The sequence below is a fragment of the Acomys minous genome (assembly GCF_964271855.1).
Source record: "Acomys minous genome assembly, chromosome: 11".
NCBI classification, from domain to species: Eukaryota; Metazoa; Chordata; class Mammalia; order Rodentia; family Muridae; genus Acomys; species Acomys minous.
The window spans coordinates 39,158,964-39,176,051 of record NC_140492.1 but is presented as its reverse complement, the minus strand read 5'-3'; the positions used below and the strand labels follow the sequence as shown (position 1 = coordinate 39,176,051).

Genomic DNA, 17,088 nt, shown 5'->3' with positions numbered 1-17,088 from the left:
CACACTATGGTACCAGCCAAGGACAATATGTGCAGTAAACTTCAAACCCCTACCCAGATCTAGCAAATGGACAGGACATTCTCTACATCTGAGTAGAGAGTGGGCTCTGACTTTCACACAAACTCTAGTGCCCCATATTTGACCATGTCCCCTGGATGGGGAGGCCTGGTGGCACTCAGAGGAAGGATATCAAGCTATGAAGAAGAGACTTGATACCCTATGAGCATATACGGGGTAAGAGGTCCCCCTCACACACAGTCATGGGGAGGAGTAAGGGGAAAATGGGAGGGAGGAAGGAATGGGAGGATACAAGGGATGGGATGACAATTGAGATGTAATATAAATAAATTAATAAAATATATTAAAAAATAAAGATAGCTACAAAGAAAAATCTGCTGGGAGTTTATAAGATACCAGAAAACAGACTGTGGAGCACATCACCTGGTGCAATCAGTGTATGTCCTGAGAGGAGCTGGCTGTGAGTGGACTACACAGATGACAATAAAGGATGTGCTAGTAGTTACATGACCTTATGGAGGTGCCGCCTCCCACATCATTCAGGAATGAGCAGTAGTGCTTTAAGTCTAGTCATTTCTAGAGATAGACCCCCTATCAAGGTCTGAGTATCTTTAGCAAACCAAGTGTCAGACAAATTTTTAAAAGGCATTAATCTTGCAAATCTCTTACTGACCCCGGGTCAGTAACTGCATGAAACCTAAACACACTACCTAAGAAACACAGTGGCATGACTCTACATCTCTTCTCAGTCATAGAATGGCTCATGACATGTTCAAACCATCCTTTGAAACTGTCACTAACATGAATGAGCCCACAGCTCCTGAGCTGTGACAGAAGTGATAAGACCCCAGCAGGGAAACTGATGTTCCAAAAAATAAAAGACAAAATGTTCTGACACATCAGAAAGCCTATGAAAATCCTGAGCAGACTGACCCATGGAGATGGACAGCAGAAACAAAACAAAGGGGTAGAAGTAAAGAATCCACCTACATAATAGACCTATCATGTGAGAAGAATATTCTACCATGTTTCTTTTTTCTTTTATAGTTGAAAGAGCTGTTTTCTTACAACATCCTTTTTCATGTTTTCCTGTCCTCCACATCTAGCCATCCTTAGTCTTTTTTTATTTCTTTCTCTCTTTTTCTAAAACACAAAAAAATCAAGCCCCACAAAAAGCCTCATTAAAAAACCCCAAAACACAAAAGTAGAAATCATGTCACACACACACACACACACACACACACACACACACACACACACACACACACACACTGAGACAAGAGGCCCTCAAAAAATACCATTGAGTTCCTCTTGAGTTTGCTATCTATTCCTAGGCATGGGGCCTACCCTGAATTGTGGTTGAAATATCCAGAAAGACTCCACTGGAGAAAACTGGTTTCTCCTTCACCAACAGGTAGTGGTTGCAGATATGCTCTTGTTAGGGGTGGAAGCATGCACCTATTTCTCTTAATACTGGGACACCATCTGACCTGAACCTGTGTGTTTCATGTTCCTTTTAATATTTTAAGTAAAAGATAAAAATAATAAGAAATTTGAGAGTAAATATCTAAGGACTCCTATAGACAAGAGCATGGTTGATTCTAAGAACCAGTGGAAATTGTCTACAAGTCTATCCAGCTCTGCTTAGCGGCTTTCACAAATTCATACGTACTAATGCCTAAGTAGCATACCATTAAAGGATGGTGGTTAGGAGGGAATTAGCATCCTTATAAAAAGAAAAGGGCATCAATAACTGGACTGTCCCTTCACCATGTAAGAACACAGTAAGAAACAGAACAGGACCATACCCTGTGCTGGACACTGGCTGCAGATGTCTTCATCCTAGACATCCTGACCTTCATAAGTATAAGAGATATTTCTATTATCATATATTTCCACCTTAAAATAGTTTGTTATAGAAGCCCAAACAGATGAAAACTGAATCTGACATAGAATGTATAGGTGATGTCTATGTAATAGTCAATTATTCCTTTTGTCCTAATGGGTGAAGAGTAAGCAATGGTTCCACTTGCTCATGCTTTTGGTGTCCTTCTGGAATGGTGTATTTAGAGGCCAGAATATTCATAATTTTTTAAAGAAATCTTTAATTTCAACATGTGAAAGTCAAGTCAGCATGCCTGATCTTTTTTCCTCATTAAACTTGTTTTAGTGGGTCTCAAAAATCTTTGACAGATTTTTGGCCAAGTTCTGTCTATTAAAAAGTACTGATTTTGAAAACTAATAACTTAAAACACACACACACACACACACACACACACACACACACACACACACACACATACACACACACGGTCCACAAAACATTCTCCTTTCCTTCTAAAGGTTTTATAATACAATGTTATCATTAACCGGTCTTTTACCATTAAACTTAAATGGCCAGTTGAGACAAGTCGTTCTGAGTCGGTCTTCCACCACTGATTTGGACTAGGGTGGCAGGAGTTAGGGACAATATCCATTTAGCCTTTTGAGCTTTCTGGGCAGGCTTGGTAACTTTGTCAGCTCCAGCAGCCTTCTTGTCCACAGCTTTGATGACACCCACAGCAACTTTCTGCCTTGAGTCATAAACAGCAAAAGAACCCAGTGTAGGATATTCAGAGAAGCTCTCAACACACATGGGCTTGCCAGGGACTATATCAACAATGACTGCATCACCAGGCTTTGTTGCAGTTAATTTAGACGTATGGCCTAATAATTGCTCATTATTAGGCTATAGTCACTATTATGGCGGTATTTCCTAACCCGCTATTAATCAGTAAAACACAGACATCTGTTATATTTTAAGGTAGTCTTGGTTCATCTGGGGCAGGGCAGATATTAATTCTGTAAACTACCTCCCAAGCCCATGCCGTCTGCTCCTAATAATTTCTATCTAGCTACCTCCCATCCATAATCCCAAACACTTGCTAATAATGCTCTTCATCTGGACCGAACCCTTCATCAACACCTCCATGTTATTCTTCCTCCACCCACACTATTTCTCTTGCTCTTCCTGCTCCACTCTCTCCTCATCTCTTCCCAAAAGCTCAGGAACTTTAGCCATGCCTATCCCATTTGCCCTGCCCAGGTGTGTCAGCTTTTTATTGGTCAAACAGGAACAAGGTTTTAGGCAAGGTTACAAACATTTGGTGGCGCGTGATTCTGATCATTTGTGCAGCAACCAGACCAACCTCCAACAAGACTTCAAAAACTTGGGGCCATCCTCCAGCTTCTTGTCAGAACAATGATCAATCTTTCCTTTAAGATCGGCAAACTTGCACGCTATGCGAGTTGTAGACGACCCAGGGCAGGAGCTCTGCCAGCACTCTTTGGCCTGGATGGTTCAAGATAATCACCTGATCAGTGACGGCAGCGGCTTCCACTGGTGGGTCATTTTTGCTGTCACCAGCAGCAGTGCCATGTATAATGTCTTTGACAGACACGTTCTTTACATTCAATCCTACATTGTCCCCAGAAAGAATTTCGCTCAGCACTTCATGGTGCATTTCAATAGACTTAACTTCTGTTATATTGGGGTTCTTTTGTTTGTTTTGTTGTGTTTATTTGTTTGTTGTTTTTTGGTTTTGGTCTTTTTGTTATTTTGTCTTTTTTTTTTTTTTTTCAGACTTGAAGACTGAACCCAGGGCCTTGAGCTTGCTAGGTAAGCACTCTACCACTGAGCTAAATCCCCAACCCCTAGACTTGACCTCTGTTGTGAAACTGACTGGAACAAAGGTAACTATCGTGGCATGTTTGAGAACAACGGTTTCCACTCGGCCCACAAGTACAGTACCAAGACCACCAATTTTATATATGTCCTGGCGGGGCGGTTGCAGAGGCTTGTCAGTTGGATGAGTTGGTGGCAAAAATACAATCCAAACCTTCCAACAGTATAGTGCCACTGGCACTGTTATCTTTGCGGGTGAGTTTCCATCACTTTAACAAAGGCACCTTAGGACATGGCCCTAGCATGTTGTCACCATTCCAAACAGAAACTGGAACAAATGCTAGTATGTCAAGGTTGTAGCCAATTTTCTTAATGTAGGTGCTGACTTCCTTAATTAATTCCTGGTATCTCTTCTGGCTGTAGAGTGGCTCAATGGAATCCATTTTGTTGACATCAAAATCTGTTTCACACTCAGGGTGTAAGCCAAAAGGGCATGCTCACAGGTCTGCCCATTCTTGGAGATATTAGCTTCAAATTCACTAATACCAGCAGCAACAATCAGGACAACACAGTCAGCCTGAGATGCACCTGTAACCATGTTTTCGATGACGTCTCTGTGTCCTAGAGCATCAATGATAGTCACATAGTATTTACTGGTCTCACATTTCCACAGGGAGATGTCAATAGTGATACCACACGCATGCTCAGCTCTCAGTTTGTGCAAGACCCAGGCTTACTTGAAGGAGCCATTTCCCATCTTGGCAGCCTACTTTCCAAACTTTTAGATAGTTTGTTGGTCGATTCCACAACGTTTGTAGCTCAGGTGGTCGGTTGTGGTAGACTTGACCCAGTCTACTTGTCTGATGACTACAATGTTGATATGAGTCTTTCCTTTCCTATTTTGGCTTTAAATTTGTGGTGGTTTTCACAACACCTGCACCCTGACAACAAACCTGTTGTAAAAGAGAAATGTACCTGATCTGTTTAAAACTTCAGGATACTTATATAATATACCACCTTCAACACAGAAAACCAATGCTGTCAGAAAAAGTGAGAACAGAAAATTTTAAGAGAACGTAAAATAAGGACAATTTATCAATAACACTACATGAAGTAAAAGTCTTGATTTTTCTACCATCAAGGTGTAACGTAAATTATCTAAACCTTATTGTAGAATTTTGGCTTGTTATATGCAAGAATCATAGAAAGGGGCCACCTTCATTTATGGCAAAGTTGGTGGCTTCCTAGGAGAACTGATCGTGTATGAACTTGAGACAGTGCTGAGACAGGTTTTAGCTCCTTCTGATTTGAATAGAATGAAATGGAGGCAGGCTCTCCTAGACACCATTATTACATAGCTGGAAGAAGAAATCAATAAAACTGAGCCTTTTATGTAAGAAAAGATTATTAAACAAAGAAAGCTGTAGATCAACAGGTTTGTTTTCAGGATAGAGTTTTTAATAGCTTTTTCTCACATACTCAGAAACGACTAGAACAATATTCAGGAAAGTGCATAGTATTTGGCGCCATTTCAAAAACCACACAAATTAGATGATATGTGTTTAACCTATATGCAATTTGAAAATGAGGAATGAATTTTAAAGATAAAAAGTGAACCATTTCCTGCTAGGCTGCTGCAAGCTGGATCTACAGCGCCTTTAAAAATAGTCAGATAAATACAGGTGTCTGTTGTAAAATATTGGGTCATAATAGAAAACAATTTGTCAAAGTTCTCAGTTTCTAAGCACCATATTTTTTAAATGGAAAATGATTATCACCCAATTAAAAGGCAAAAGTAAACTATATTATTATCCTTATAGGCCATGCTATCAAAAAGAAAAAAACATTATGCTATTACAAAAAAAAAAAAAAAAACCCAGTCACATATATAAAGAACACAAGAGGAAAATCTGGCTTGGAAGAGAGGAGAAACAAATAAATTACAGCCTCACACCCCTTGTTTTAACTCCAGGGGTGGTGGTGGTGGTTGTTTGGAGTTTGGGGAGAGATTGTTGTTGTGCTTGTTTGTTTGTTGTATTTGTTTTTTGTTTGTTTGTTTGTTTGTCTTGATCTGCAGATAGTTTATTTGCTTCTGACTTTGAAGAAATCAGCAGCTTGCCCCAATCATAATATATTAGTCAATCTAAGCTCCACCGTGGACTCAGTGAAGAGGCCAAGAGTAATAATAAGTCAATTACTAGAAATCAGTGTGTTGATTAAGATCTCCAGGTGTGCAGCTTGGCGAGAATAATTGTATTAAACACCACAAAGGGTACATTGCTTACATAGGGACTGAGTACATGAGCCACTCTACTTTTTATTTATTATCATGTTTTCTGGGGGCTTTGCCCCCTCAGCTTTACCTACAAGCACCAAGGCAAAGGCACTTGCTGTTTAGTGAATTCAGTCACAAGTGAAGCTGCAGTGCTATAAAATTTATCAATACTCAGGAAACAATTTTGGTTTCGGTTTTTCCTATGAAAAAAATCCCTCATCCTGAAAGTCCTGAATAAGCAAAGTTGTTAAGCTTCTTTCTTTATTTTGGGGGGATTATCTGGTATAATATCTGGTATTCAGCAGAAGTGACCAGAGAATCATATCCCTGGTCCGCATAAAGTCCGTATGTCCAGAATATATAGAAATTTGTCAAGCAGTCCATCTATTTCTGAAGAGTCTTTTAGAAAGGGTGGTAATGGCACACAGTCCTGTTCTGAAGGACTTCCAGCGCTGTCCTTCTTACAGGAAATAGACTACGCCAGGCAGAACTGAACTGCATTTTCTCCTCCTGTTACTGGAGTGGGCAGGCTCTGCTCATCATCCTACAAGACAATTGAGAGGCAAACAGAGAATTGCAGGGAAAGGAAGATTTATTTAACGCTGGCAGCATTGGGAAGGGACAAAGAGATCCACGGATGCAGGCCCCCTACGGCCTCACTTCCTAATCATTTGCAAAACTATCCTCCATTAAGGTTTCATTCTAAAGAGAATTCAAGAAACATACATAAGTAAGAAATGAAGGTGTGCTTCCCCAGACACTGGTGTCTTCAGCCCCAGTCTTTCTTTGTTGCCTTCTGACTAGTTTTCAGTGTTTTCCTGGAGACAAGTTCCTCCTCTGCCTGCAACAGGGCCTCGCTTGGCCTTTCCTTTTCCCAATCTAATACTCCCAGATAAATTCTAACTTCCTGAAGTTCATTGTTTCAATAGTCGGATAGTCAAAGAAAGGGACAATGCTTCTTTACCATTATTTCTTCCACTAGGCTGTGTATACTCCCAGCATCTTCAATTAAGATTTCAAATAGTTAAACTACATGTCAGACAAAAAAAAAAAAAAATTCCCTAACAAGGTTTAGGTAAAAAACAAAAAACAAACAAACAAGCAAACAAAAAAACAGCAACCTGTTTTATAGAGCAAGGTATAAGCTTTTGTCAAATCAAAGTTCATATTTAATGAGACTTTCTTTAGGAATATTATTGCAAGGGAAGACAGTGACTGTTGGACTCACTGCATTTGAAAGAATGCTGTAACTTAAGGTCTGCAAATATCTATGAGTCAGGCAAAACAGAACAAAAGAAGTCATAAAGCTGGGTAGAGCCAAGTAAGGACTACCTAATGGGATAAAAGGGTACTTAGTGGGACTAAATAATGGGTCCCACAGCACTGCCATCACGGGCATGGGGACCTCTCTATGTTCCAGTAGAGGGTGTTTCCTGGCTGGATGGAAAGATGAAGCAAAAGCCAGGAATCTGGAAGGAAAGACTCATAACCAAAATGTAGTTAGTAAGCATGTTATGCCCAGTTATCAATTGAGCAAGAGTTCAATTCCATATTTATGAGGCAAAGAAATAGAGTGTGGAGGTTTCACATCTAGCTTCCTAATGAATAAATAAAGAAGAGCTAATGTTATATATGTGATGCAATATATAAGACAATAAGCTGTTTTTTAACAAAGAAGTCTGCAGAAGTGTGGGTTGGAAGGCACAGCATTCTCAAAGTTTGAACTTTGCCATTTGAGAAAACCTCAAACTTAGGACGGTTCCTATGATCTGCTTCCAACATTCTTCATGGAAACAGGCCAGAGAATGTAGAATCACCTACCCCCAAAAGTAATAGAACCTCCATTTCATTTGCTACATACTATCATGTACTATAGTTCAGACATATGCCCTTTAAGTATAAACTCAGTATGCTTCAGACGAAATTTAAACCTACTAAGTGTGGGTTTAAAGGGAGGACAGGAGAATCTCCCAAAACACAGGGATGCATGAAGAATCCTAGCAGGTTTTGCTGAGCATCCCTGCAGGGAGCCTTCCCATTAGCCCAGAGCACGCATCCTCTTAACTCAGATCATGCGATCCCTTTTTCCTTTGCACTGAGGCTTCTACATAACTGTTCACTATTCCTCAAATTTAGCATAATACCGACATTCCTGCTCTTTGGCTCCACATTTCTGAGGGCTGTCGGGTCACATAAAACACATATAAGTAAAATTCTTTGCTTTTGCTTTGTTATGAAAACTCTGGTCCTAAGCCTCACAAGGGATCATCAAACACTGTCTAAGAATGTACCCATGTGAAGGCAATATTTTTTTGCCTCATGAAGCTTGTCCTTGTAATTATATACAGCTTGAACTCATGAGAACTTTACTCATGTGACTTTTCTTAAACCTCGAGGTTTGAATTGGCTGATGCTCTGAATAAAGTTGGCTATTATGTGAAACTTCTGTATGCCTCATTCTTAGGCTCCAGCCTCCCAGGTCCCACTGCCTTTAGAGAAGTAAATAACAGGTGAGGGGAAATTTTATTCTTGCCTATAAGAAATTCCTTTAACTTTCACTATTTTTTGGAAGCAGAAGTACTAGATGAAAATTCAACATTCTTACCCTTGAAAGACAATTGTATCTCTAGTGTTGGCATGACATCAAAGAATTTTAGTGCTTTGTGAGATCAAGGCTGGGACTCCTTATTCTTGTAAACTGGGTTCGCTGAAAAGGTTGCATGTATATTAACTTTCCACAGCTCTTAGCTGTCCAGAACACCATGGTTGAGACAAATGAATGTTATAGGTCAAGAGCCAAGACTGCCTTGAGCTGTCTTAGGCTCTTTGGTAGCCATTCACCTTCAACTTGGTTCTGAATTAAAGTGCTAGTGACTGAGGTGTAAACTACTGCGAGTATATCCCCAGGATCAGCAGACCTCTAATCTCCATTTAGGCTAAAGCCAGGAATGGTAAGACTTTATCTGCTGGGGTCAGTTGGTGGGGGAGGATGGCTCTCCCTCTCAAAGTACTAGGGGAGGGCATGGAGGGAGAGACAAGGTGGGTGGGGCTAGGAGGAGATGAGGGAGGGGCCTGCAATTGGGATGTAAAGTGCATCAATGTTAAAAAATAAATTTCAATATATAACAAGGATGAGATGACATCTCTACCTTGTTGTAGCTATCCACCTGATGGGCCCACGGGTGAACTTTGTAACTACATTAATTTATGATTTCCATTTGTTTTGTGACTCTAAAACTTTTCTGAACCTTTTAAGCAATGAAACAGGACATTGAGAATACCTTGAACATGACCTTGGCCATGGCTACATATATTCTGCTCAGAATAATCATTTTCTTTAGAGTTGAGTTTTCCATTGATGATCTTTATAGGCAAGAAAATGAGCCCCTTGTATACATACATGTAAATTCATTTCTACTTTGATCTGGCTAGAGAAAAAAAAAGTCACTGTTAAAGATGGTAAAGAAATCATTCAAGAGCAGAAGAGCAAGGAAGAATTTCCAGAAGGGAAGAAAATTCAGGGTAAACTCCAAATGTACCATGGGTGAAGGAAAATTATAACTAAGGAGAAAAATTGGATGTCAGTAGGTAGAAAATTACTGAATGGAGATGCCATTGAGAGGTGCTTGTGAAAGCCCCAATAAGATCCTTGCTAAGAACAAATGTTCACAGTGAGCTCTTGAAGATGCAGAGTTCTCCCTGAACTGACTCAACATTATTACTACTCCATTCTATCTAAATGGGTGAAGTCAGAAAGAGAGTTTTTAGGAACTTGATTTTATTTGGCTCACAAACGGAGCCTTTTAACAGAACCAAGTCAGGTTATAGAAGAGAAATAAGTACGTTGTTTCACAAATGCCTCCTTAGTGATAGCCAATCTCTGGGGTGAGTTCAATTCTATTTCAGACATATTTGTTAGAGATTAAAAGTCCTAGGATTGGTAACTAAGATCACTGGCTGCCACAGAAGCTGGATCTTCAGAAGTGTGAATTAATTTTGAAAGAACAGGAGCTGCTTTAATTAGACACAGGAAACCATGTCTGCAGACCCCCTGGCTTCTTACAAGCATTTCCATCACCATGGACACAACAGCATCTTAAAAACTTGAGGTCCTTTGTGGTTCCTGATGTCACTGGTCTTATTCTCAACATCTAGTTTGAGGCTGATCTGATCTTTCTATAAAAGTGTTATAAAATGTAAGGGACATGAAAAGTGCCAAATTAACCTGAAAGGATTTCTTTATTCTTTCTTTTCTGTTCTTCAGAGTCCAAGCGAACTGTGGAGAACACTGTAGCAAAGCATCCAGGAACGCAGAGCAGAGGCTCCAAATGAGCCGCTGTAGCACTATTATGTTAGAGAAAATATGGCTGATGTCAGTTTGTTTCTTATTCAATGAATGTTGGCAACATTCTCTGTGCAGGGGTGGAGTGGTGTGCTTGGGTGCTGGAGCAGATGTGTGTGTGACCCAGAGGTCAGTGTCAGGTGTCTCCCTCAATTACTATGCCTTATATTTTTGCAATAAGGTCTCTTACTAAATTTGGATCTCACTATTTATTCAGGTTAGCTGGCTAGGTAGCAAGCCCAGGGAATCCTCCTGCCTCTGTCTCACCCACCCTGGGACTGCTGAGATTCGTTGCCACTCCTGAATTTTCACATGGGTGTGGAGAATTTGAACTCAGGTCTTCATGCTTATACAGAAAGCTCTTCACTTGCTGAGGCACATCCTGAACTCACCTTCCTTCTGATGACCAAAATTTTATGGGAAACTTGCTTATGGATGTTTTTCAAGAAAAAGTTGATGAAAATAGCCCTTATGTGTAATCTATAGACTTTTCAGAGTCCACTAGTTTCTCCTGGTCAATACCTATTCTATGCGTCTGTCAGAACAAATTAGGGAAAAGAAAGTTGCTAAGTCTGGGTGGTTAAATCATTTTTTTTTCCAGCTCTGCATGATACGATTATGCCTCTAGGGAAAAAAAAAAATGAACCTGCAAAGAAAGATAATCTGAATGCATTTGCGCTAGGGGGCAGTGCTGAGGAAGGATTGTCAGTCGCTCTCCTTGAGCCACCTTTCACTCTGTCCTTTCAAACTCATGCCCCAACTTCCTGAGCAAATCAACCAGCATCGATACCATAGACTTCAAGAGCCCTAAGCGTCTCCCTGAAGTGCTTGGGGACCACTCAGGCAAAGTAATGAGAGGAGACTTCATTATCACATATAAGTACTGTAGACAGAGGTGAGGCAGGGGCATGGGGTTAGGAAATAGGAATCCAAAGCTATCCCTCTGGCTAAGTATCCTTGAGCCATTTAAAGAGAAAACAATTACACAGTCTCAAAGTGACTGGGCTTCCCCACCCCCCCCCCTTCTCTTCTTGGCTAAATGCTTGGCAACTTGAGTCTCATTTCATTCCTGGGTAGCTCATTCTTCTGATGATGAATCCTGGGCTCAGGTGCACTTCTAACATTTTGTGAGCCCTTCACCTAATTAATGGCAGGTGAGTCTCTTAACCTGCTACCCAGGCCCTTCAGCAGGTTATTAGCACTGCCGCTTTGATGGATCTTTTTAAGTGCTCCTCTTGGGAAAGATATTTGAAAGTCACATTTGAATAAGGATCCAACAATTACTGAACATTAATTTCCTCTAGTTGCTAATGCTATTTCTGTTGAAGGTTATGGAGGCAGTTTTAATGGAAGAAATACACCTTCATTTAGTTACTCTTGATTCACTGTATACAGCAGGAGAATTTGGTCTTTTTTTTTTTGCAATGTCTCTAATGACAATAATGAATTTTCCTTCACATTTGAAATGTACAGGATAAAATAAAGGTTAGAGGACCAGACGTAACTCATGGAGACATTTTCCATTTCTTTATCCTAAATACAACTCTTAGTGGAGAAACATCTCAATAGAACATGTACATGATGTGCAGTGACTATCATGTTAAAGAAAAGCTTTCTTCTTCTCCTTCTCCATCTGAATATTCAGTTGATACTCAAGAGGAAAGCCGAAAGTCATTTTCTCACACAGCATTTTAAGTTAAAGAAACCCAAATATGAGTTAACCCAGAAACAGAAAGAGTCAAAAGGTCTATACTCACTTATATCTGGACACTAGCCCAAGGGGCATGTCCCATGAAAGTCTTCAGTTACCAGGGAAGTGGGACAGAGGGGAGGACATCCTATTGGGACTCTATGTGAGAGAACCATGGGAGAATAAAGAAATAGAAGGATCCACAAGGTCCTAGAAACCTACAAGAAGAACATTATGATGGGCAGATCTGGGCCCAGGGGTCCTGCTCAAACTATAGCACCAGCCAACGACAATACATGCAGTAAACTTTGAACCCCTACCCAGATCTAGCCAATGGACAGGACATTCTTCACAGTTGAGTGGAGAGTGGAGTCTGACTTTCACACGAACTCTGGTGCCCCATATTTGACCATGTCCCCTGGATGGGGAGACCTGGTGGCACTCAGAGGAAGGATAGCAGGCTACCAAGAAGAGACTTGATACCCTATGGGCATATACAGGGGGAGGAGGTCCCCCTCAGTCATAGTCATAGGGCGAAATTGGAGGGAGGGAGGAATGGGAGGATACAAGGGATGGGATAACAATTGAGATGTAATATGAATAAATTAATAAAATATATTTCAAAGAAAAAAAAAGAAACCCAAATAAAAATAACCCAGGCAAGCCAACACTAGTCCTTTTTGGAGGCAGAACAATCTAAGTAACTTGCTTGCTACCAGCCAAATCACAAATTACAACTAGATCTCTGTGACCTACAATGTCACAGAGTCTAATAAACTAGGTTAAAAATCTCTCCAGAGTATGCGCTTTTCGCACCTACCTAAGGCCAATTTTAGTTAAATCAAAAAGATTTTAGCTTCCCAAAGGAATTACTGTGGAGCTGAGATTACCTTTATAATGTCTAATCTATATTTTTTAAAAAACATCCTTAGGAAAGAAAAGTAAAGAGAAAATGAGTTTTAAAAGGAAGTGAGTGTGAAACATTCTTAAACTTCACATTTCAACACTTTTCCCCTCAAAAAACCCAAAATATCAAGAAATAATAGAGAGGAGGGAAGGGATGGAGAGAGAGAGAGAGAGAGAGAGAGAGAGAGAGAGAGAGAGAGAGAGAGAGAGAGAGAAAGAGAGAGAGAGATCAAGGTAATTAAAAATGTAACTTCACAGTATATTTTCCGCTGTCAGGAAGGAAGGAGACCTATGAAAGAAATGAGAATATGGGTAAATGAAACAGGAAATGAAGACTCTTAGGATGGCAAATAATTCATTTATTAAAGAGGCAAAGAGGAATATAATTCACATATTAAATGAACACAAAGTATCTGTCACCAAACATTGATTTTACATTTAAGCCTCAGTGGGGACTTTGGTCACAAAGGAAAAGTAGTTAAATTAAGCCAGCAAGGCAAAACCACAGACAGGACGGCGATGAGTACAGAATTTTCTTTAAGGGAAAAGAAGCAGACAGTAGAAGTCACAGTTATACAAAAGGCTGTTTTGTCCTTCTACAAATACATGTAAGCCATGTTACACAGAAACTTCACACATGTCCAGAAAGCTTTGAGAAAACGCACCCGTCTGTGTAAGCAACAGACTGGAGGTTACAGTGACAGGAACCACATCAAAGCAGTGAGACTTTTAAGATGCTCATATTCAGTAGTAAAGGACTTTGAAAAATGGAAGGGCCTGGGCCCTCCGTAAACCCAGTTTGGAGAGGAAACATAGATTGCCCAGCATTTACTTGAGCCTTACCAGTACTGTCAGCAACACTGCTCTTAGGATTACCAAGGAAGCATTTCCTTAAAGGAGCTCTGATGACTGTCTAAAAACTCTGCCAAGATAGGGTAAGTAAGTCCTCAACCTCTCCTGCCTCATAAATATGTCTATCAGATATATTGGGCCAGAAGGCTGAAAATGATGCTCCAATGTTATAGAGAGTTTTGGGTGACTATTCAGGTAGCAAAGTGTCTCTGTCATTTTCTCATTAGGAAAGCTACTAACTTGCACTCCCTATATACTCAGGTAATCAATTTTATTCCTTCTCATGTCTCTGATGGGGTTGAAGACCAGATAGTTTAGTTTTACAATTAAGCTTAGGTATTTAGGCATTAAGATGTTTTTAGGTCTAGATAGATGTTTTAACTTGATAATGACGAGATATAATAGATACTGATTTTCACTCAGAATTTTAGATGCAGAAAAGTAAAAAAGATGTTTTCTTCAAGGCTATCAAATACAAATAGCCAAAACACTAAGAATGTAACATTTATATAAGTCCTGATTATTTCGTGCTTCTTCTTACTGTAGGTAGTTTATTGTATATATGTAATAATATAAATGTATATGTAAAATTTTTTAAATATTTTTTTAAAAAGTGTAAAATTCCTCCTCATGCTCAAACTAACATATGGTTGTTTGTAGTAACTCTTCCTTTTTAAATTAAATTTTAAAAATTTTTTGTAGTTTATTCACATTGCATCCCAATTGTTACCCTCTCAATCTTATCCTCCTGTTCTGTTCTCATGCTCCCTCCCTCCCCGCCCCCCATTCTCCTGCCCTAGCCGTCCTCCCCTTCCATCTGACCCCATCCTGTCAGGTCTCATTAGGATGCCTGCATCCTCTTCCTCTGTGGCCCAGCAAAGCTGCCCTGCCAAGGGGAAGTGATCACATAGCCTCGGCACAAGAGACCATGTCCGAGGGAGACTCTCCTCCTCTTACTAGGGCATCCATATGGAGAATGAACTGTCCATCAGCTACATCTGAGCAGGGGGTCTAGGTTCTCTCCGTCCATTGTCCTTGGTTGATGCAGCAGTTTCTGCAGTTCCCCGTGGGTCCAGGTGTGTTTGCTTTGGTGGCCTCCTTGTGGAGCTCCTGTCCCCTCTGTGTCCTTCTATCCCCCCAGTCTTCCATATGACTCTCAGTGCTCTGCCCAGAGTTTGGCTGTGAGTCTTAACGTCTGTTTTGATCACCTGACGGGTGGAGTCTTCCACAGATAGTAAATTCTCTAAGCCCTTAAAGAATTCTGTAATTTTACTTACTGCTTAAAGCAAAATCCTACCTTTCTTCTAAAAAACAAAACAAAACTTGTATACCTCTTTAACATACATCTATTGAATAAAGTGGAAATTGATGTACTAGGTTTTTCTCTATCAGTAAATATCCCACAGAAAATCATACATAATTAATTAAAAGAAGTAAAACTTAAAGTTTTCCAGAGATATCAGTCTTGATTTTTAAGACAAATGCTAACCACAGGCTGGAATTTACCAGAAAGTACTATGGGAGAATTAGGAATTTCTGGTTATTTGACCTACATGTCAACTTCTTTGTGGGCAGTACAATTAAAAAGGATGCTTGTTCAAAGATCATGACAGAAAGAGTGCAGGATCTACTGCAACACCAGACAGAAAATAAGACATTTTCTTCTTGTAGTTGTCGGCAGGTTGTGCTATAACAGATAAAACCAACCTAAGGAGACACTGTTTATTTTTACTCACTTTCAGAGGTTTTCGACTGTGACCGTTGGTTGGCTTTGTTGTCTTGGCTTTGTGGTGACACATAATAGCAGAAAGCTGTGTCGGACACAAACTGTTCATAGTATGGATGGATAAAAGAAGGAGGGGAAATCCAGCTGCCTCCCATGCCTCCTAGAGCATGTGCCAAGTGGCTTGAAGATCGCTTTCAGGTGGCTTCAGAAATGTATGTATGTATTTATTTTAATTTACATGAGTAATCTGTCTTCACACACACCCAGAAGAGGGCATCAGATCCCATTGCAGATGGCTTTGAGCCACCGTGTGGGTGCTGGGAATTGAACTCAGGACCCCCGGAAGAGCAATCAGGACTCTGAACCGCTGAGCCATCTCTCCAGCGAGGCTTCCAAAATGACTAGCTGCTCCAGATGTGACTCTGGATGCTGGTTAATTATTATTGAGGACGGTGAGGGTAGGACAGAGGCTCTGCTCATATTTGACTGGAAAGTTATGAAATGATCATCATGTATTTCTTTCCAATATTCTCATTCTCTTTCTCTTATGTGTTTTCATATGTAAGTGGTAACAAGCATTTCTACCATATGTTTGATGTGCCCTGCCTTCAGAGGTGGCAACATGCCCATGGATGCTACTGGTCAGTAGGTCTGTAGGGCATAGCACTCAGGGGATATCACTGAAACTCCTTTCTCCAAAAGTAGGGTAGGGTCAGAAGGTGGATACAAGTAGTGCAGCGATTCTCTGAGAAGTCTAATGAAAAGGCAGCAAGGTTTTGGGTAGTCTCGCTTCAGGAGAGCAGATCCCACTTTACGTTGCTTTGAGTACTGCCATTTGAAAGCCAGAAACAGCGACACAAGAGCAGCTATCACTACACAAGGCAATAGAAGAAAACACAAGGTTAATCGGGATGGCCTGAAAATGCTGAAAGGCGGCAGAAGCAGTATCCCAAGAGACCAAGAATCAGGTTATCTTCAAGATGTATTGGAAATAGTGGACTAGAAACCAAGATTTCAGATGCAGGAAGTTTTGAACATCTCCTCTGTGCTGTGCTCCTGAGGCGTCTGTTACAGTGATTAATAGATTGCAAGAAGCGCTGTCTCCCTGACTAACCCTGAGTTCCTCTCCCATCTGGGACTGTTCTCTAGCGCTCAGTAGATCATAGCACGGTGGAAAGCAGCAGGTGAAAAGTAGTTGTTTATTTAAAGAAAACTTCTAAGGCTGCTGGAGAAGGAACGCTGACTAGTAGAAATGACACAGTGGTGGGATTTAGGAGAGGGCTATTATAATTCTGGCTCTGGCAGGAACCTGCTATGAGACCTGGAAAAGCCACTTATTCTGAGACTCAGATCTTTTTTATTGGTAAAACAAATATATTTTTTAAGATTACTCTAAAATTCTATTACTGTGAAAATAAAATCTATATTTTTGGAAGTTTTCTTATAGTCACTGAGTATCAGGTTTTACTGGATTTAGCCCTTTCAGAAGTGGCGTATATTAAAAATACCTAAAATCATGAGACTTTTAACTCATCCTTGTAACACACCAAATGCTAAATTAACTCAAATGTTTTCTCCACGGGAAAATCAGGAAGTTATGGGGAGTATGTTCACA

At 40.3% G+C, this 17,088-nt stretch overlaps 1 pseudogene across 1 annotated transcript; it reads right to left on the bottom strand.

Moving 5' to 3' along the window:
• Nucleotides 1-2,407: 2,407 nt before the first annotated feature.
• LOC311608879 (elongation factor 1-alpha 1-like) lies at nt 2,408-15,628 on the bottom strand (annotated as a pseudogene). The gene is made up of 5 exons: nt 15,484-15,628; nt 4,636-4,720; nt 3,717-4,578; nt 3,207-3,530; nt 2,408-2,591 (listed from the first exon to the last, which is right to left on the bottom strand). The product of its transcript is annotated as an elongation factor 1-alpha 1-like (transcript).
• Nucleotides 15,629-17,088: the final 1,460 nt, after the last annotated feature.